Source organism: Schistocerca serialis, unplaced genomic scaffold (genome assembly GCF_023864345.2).
Source record: "Schistocerca serialis cubense isolate TAMUIC-IGC-003099 unplaced genomic scaffold, iqSchSeri2.2 HiC_scaffold_1217, whole genome shotgun sequence".
NCBI lineage: Eukaryota > Metazoa > Arthropoda > Insecta > Orthoptera > Acrididae > Schistocerca > Schistocerca serialis.
Genome location: NW_026047422.1, coordinates 197,501 through 202,500, shown reverse-complemented (window position 1 = coordinate 202,500; position 5,000 = coordinate 197,501). Strand labels below are relative to the sequence as shown.

General features: G+C 62.5%; 1 pseudogene; it reads right to left on the bottom strand.

The window, feature by feature from the left end:
* LOC126435758 (large subunit ribosomal RNA) overlaps positions 1-5,000 on the bottom strand; it is a 7,958-nt pseudogene that overhangs the window by 1,958 nt on the left and 1,000 nt on the right.

The window sequence follows — 5,000 nt, the reverse complement described above, 5'->3', positions numbered from 1 at the left end:
TGACCGCCACCACGTCAGGCTTGCGGATGCCCTCAGGTGTTCGGAGGTGGGGCTCCACAGAGACATTGAAGCCCCTCTGCGCGAGTCCACGGGCGACATAACGCACTACAGCGTCATGGCGCTTGACCCGGGACCCGTGCGTCCTAAAGCAAGCCTGAAGTACGTGGTTGGCGGTCTCCACGGCCTGGCACCCCGCGCGGCATCTGGTGTCCGCCTCCCGCCCACGACTGCGCCGTGCCTTCGTAGGGAAGGCGTTGATGCGGGCGCGGAGGGCGTCGATGTATTCACGCCCAGATAGCAGGCGACTGGTGTCGGCGACCCACTGATGTTGGCCACTGACGGCGGCAGAAGATGACAGCGCCGCACCGTCAATGGCAATGTGTAGGCGCGCCGCCCACATTTCCCCAACCTGCGTTGACGATTTGAGGAGGTGGCCCTCCCACATTAGGTGGCGCTCCAGCACCTCGATCTCACGCTGCACCTCCTCCATGCCTGCACCGTCGCAGGCTGGCCCTATCTTCTTCAGCGCCAGGAGACGGGACCGACGGAGGGTTGGACCCATCCATCGGCAAGATGGAATGCCGAGGCCCCCCTGGGCAACAGGAGCGTGGAAGTATCCCAGGGGGGTGTCCGCCGGAAGGCGGAACCATCTCCTGACGGCGGCCCGGATGGTGACGTCGGCCGACTTCAATGCACCCACCCGGGTGCGGCTGAGGGCCAGCCCGTGGTACAGGCCAGGGAGAAGTACGTTGGTGAGAGCGTGGAGGCGCTGTTGCGGCTTCAGCGGAGCTCGGGAGATGACGTCAAGCTGCTCCACCAGGTGGCGACGTGGGTTGAAGACACAGCGACCCGCCGTGGAAAATTGCAGCCCCAGGTACCGGAAGGTTTCACCCACACGCAGGGCAGGCAAGGTGGTGTTGCCTGCTGTGAAGGTGACATTGCTGTCCACCTTCACCTTCTTCTCGCGCCATGACGCGACTAAGGCGAGGGTGAAACACTTCCGGGCGTTGATCTGCAGCCCCAGGTGGGCGAGGGCTGCGGTAGCTGCGTCGATGAGGGACTGCAAGCCCCTCGGGGTCGCTGCAAACAGCAAGACGTCATCTGCAAAGGCCGCAGCGTTGACTCTGCGACCGAGGATCCGAGCTCCGATGTGGGAGGGCAGTTGGCCTAAAACGTAGTCCACCGCAAAGTTGAACAGGAGGGGGGAGAGGGGATCGCCCTGGCGAACGCCCCGTGCTGGCTGCACAGACACGCCCACGCCGGCGCCGTCCGCTATCACTGTCGTGCTGCCCTCGTAGCACCGCTCGACATACTCGACAAAGCAATCCGGTAGGCCATGCGCCTTCAGCACGGGGCGAAGGGCAGCATGATCCACCGAATCGAATGCCTTCGATACGTCGATCGATGCCACAAAGACAGAGCGGCAGGAGCGGACTGCGTCGGTGAGAGCAGTGTCCAAGATGAAAGTATTTTCCAACATCCCATCCCGAGGGATGAATGCCCGCTGACGTTCGTCCACAGCACAAGCGCGCATCAGGCGTGACGCGAGAACCTTGTGAAAGGTCCGCGCCAACACCGAGCAGACCGTAATGGGGCGAAAGTCAGCGGGGGATGTTGGTGCAGCCGTTTTCGGGAGAAGGGACGTCCGCGCGCGAAGCAGGCGTTCCGGAAGGGCGCGGGCCAGAAGGAAGAGATTCATCACTTTCACCAGGACTTCATGCGGTAGGCGCCGCAACTCCGCTGGGGTAAGGCCGTCAGGCCCAGCTGCTGATCCCCTGGGCGGCAACGCGGCGGCGACCTCCTCATGTGTGACCGGCCCCCATAGGCACTCAAGAGCGACAGGCTCCGAGTGCGGGAGGAGGCGGTCACGGATGAAGCCCGCAGTGGAGACGGGCTTCTTAGTGAAGAGGTCCGCCCAGAAGTCCAGCAGACCAGGGATGGCAGGTGGCGGCTGGAGCAGGGTGCCATCCAAGAGGCCGCGCACGCAACGTGCACGCGACCGTCGGAAGGCATCCTGCGTTCTTGCGTATTCCCAGCGGCGCCGCTTGCGCTTCTGCGTCGGCGGCGCGGCAGGCGGCCGCTTCGATGGTTGGCGCGGCCGCTGTGTCCTGGTGATCGATCTCTCCCCTCTGGACCCGACCGACGCAAGGGCATCCGGGAGCATGCCCAGGATGACATCGGGCGGCGTGCCCCGCCCCAGACCTATGACTCGATCCAGGGCAGAGAAACGCTGGGCGGAAGCAGGTAGCCCCGCCAGATGCTCCCAGATGGCGGCGTCAGTCGGCCCCTCCGGCGGCGGCCCGGTGGTGTCGGCCGCGAAGTCCTCGGCTGCGTCGACGGGCGGCGCAGCGGCCTCGCCCGCGTCAGGCGGCGGGCTCGCTGCTCCCCGGCGGGACGCCGGCTCTTCCCCCCGACCGATCTCAAGCGCCTCCATGAACTGGCGGACAAGCTGCTTGTGGGCAGCTTGCCGCCGTCGGCACTTGATTGCCTCAAGCGTTCGGTCGGGGAACATCCTGATGAGCTCTTGATTAACAAAGAAGAACCGGGCGTCCCTCTCAAGGAACAATTCGGCCTCCGCCTTGGCGAGCGACAGGACTTCTTCCTCCGTCCACCTCGCGCGATGCCTCTCCGTCACGATCTCCGCGTTGGCGGCCGCAAGATGTTGGCGGCGGCGATGGACCCCGAGACCATTCTTGGTGGTGAAGCTGCGGTGGCACTCACTACAGGCGTATACAGCTGCAAAAGGTACAAGATTTTCGGCACGGCCGGTTGGCCGGCTAGGTGCTGGGGGAGTTGGGGTGGCACCTTCAGCGGAAGGGCCACCACTTATTCTTTGATTACTGCCCCCAACTAACAAAGGGATAGTGCGAGGGGGGGCTGGTAACCCCCCCAAGCCCCTGGTGCGGTCTTCCACTCTGCGAAAATCAGCGGGCCCACGAGACGGGGAGAAGACCGCAGGAGAGGAGAGGCTAAGAGGGCTAGGCCCATGTATTGCGCATCACTCTCCCTGTAACTATAACCCAAGGAAGGTACCTCGCAGCAGCAGCACGACTACATCAAGACCGCACTTCGAAAAGCCAAGTCCGGATGCAGCCACACCGCCGCCACTTGGCCACCTTAAGAGAGTCATAGTTACTCCCGCCGTTTACCCGCGCTTGCTTGAATTTCTTCACGTTGACATTCAGAGCACTGGGCAGAAATCACATTGCGTCAACACCCGCTAGGGCCATCGCAATGCTTTGTTTTAATTAGACAGTCGGATTCCCCCAGTCCGTGCCAGTTCTGAGTTGATCGTTGAATGGCGGCCGAAGAGAATCCGCGCACCCGCGCGCCCCCGGAGGAGCACGCTAAGGCGGACGCGGCCTCGCAGCAAGGAAGATCCGTGGGAGGCCAAGGCACGGGACCGAGCTCGGATCCTGCACGCAGGTTGAAGCACCGGGGCGCGAACGCCGCGCAGGCGCGCGCATCCTGCACCGCCGGCCAGCACGAGGCCGACCAACGGCGAGAGCAGACCACGCCCGCGCTAAACGCCCGCACTTACCGGCACCCCTACGGCACTCACCTCGCCCAGGCCCGGCACGTTAGCGCTGACCCACTTCCCGACCAAGCCCGACACGCCCCGATCCTCAGAGCCAATCCTTATCCCGAAGTTACGGATCCAATTTGCCGACTTCCCTTACCTACATTATTCTATCGACTAGAGGCTCTTCACCTTGGAGACCTGCTGCGGATATGGGTACGAACCAGCGCGACACCTCCACGTGGCCCTCTCCCGGATTTTCAAGGTCCGAGGGGAAGATCGGGACACCGCCGCAACTGCGGTGCTCTTCGCGTTCCAAACCCTATCTCCCTGCTAGAGGATTCCAGGGAACTCGAACGCTCATGCAGAAAAGAAAACTCTTCCCCGATCTCCCGACGGCGTCTCCGGGTCCTTTTGGGTTACCCCGACGAGCATCTCTAAAAGAGGGGCCCGACTTGTATCGGTTCCGCTGCCGGGTTCCGGAATAGGAACCGGATTCCCTTTCGCCCAACGGGGGCCAGCACAAAGTGCATCATGCTATGACGGCCCCCATCAACATCGGATTTCTCCTAGGGCTTAGGATCGACTGACTCGTGTGCAACGGCTGTTCACACGAAACCCTTCTCCGCGTCAGCCCTCCAGGGCCTCGCTGGAGTATTTGCTACTACCACCAAGATCTGCACCGACGGCGGCTCCAGGCAGGCTCACGCCCAGACCCTTCTGCGCCCACCGCCGCGACCCTCCTACTCGTCAGGGCTTCGCGGCCGGCCGCAAGGACCGGCCATGACTGCCAGACTGACGGCCGAGTATAGGCACGACGCTTCAGCGCCATCCATTTTCAGGGCTAGTTGCTTCGGCAGGTGAGTTGTTACACACTCCTTAGCGGATTCCGACTTCCATGGCCACCGTCCTGCTGTCTTAAGCAACCAACGCCTTTCATGGTTTCCCATGAGCGTCGATTCGGGCGCCTTAACTCGGCGTTTGGTTCATCCCACAGCGCCAGTTCTGCTTACCAAAAGTGGCCCACTTGGCACTCCGATCCGAGTCGTTTGCTCGCGGCTTCAGCATATCAAGCAAGCCGGAGATCTCACCCATTTAAAGTTTGAGAATAGGTTGAGGTCGTTTCGGCCCCAAGGCCTCTAATCATTCGCTTTACCGGATGAGACTCGTACGAGCACCAGCTATCCTGAGGGAAACTTCGGAGGGAACCAGCTACTAGATGGTTCGATTAGTCTTTCGCCCCTATACCCAGCTCCGACGATCGATTTGCACGTCAGAATCGCTACGGACCTCCATCAGGGTTTCCCCTGACTTCGTCCTGGCCAGGCATAGTTCACCATCTTTCGGGTCCCAACGTGTACGCTCTAGGTGCGCCTCACCTCGCAATGAGGACGAGACGCCCCGGGAGTGCGGAGGCCGCCGCCCCGTGAAGGGCGGGGAAGCCCCATCCTCCCTCGGCCCGCGCAAGGCGAGACCTTCA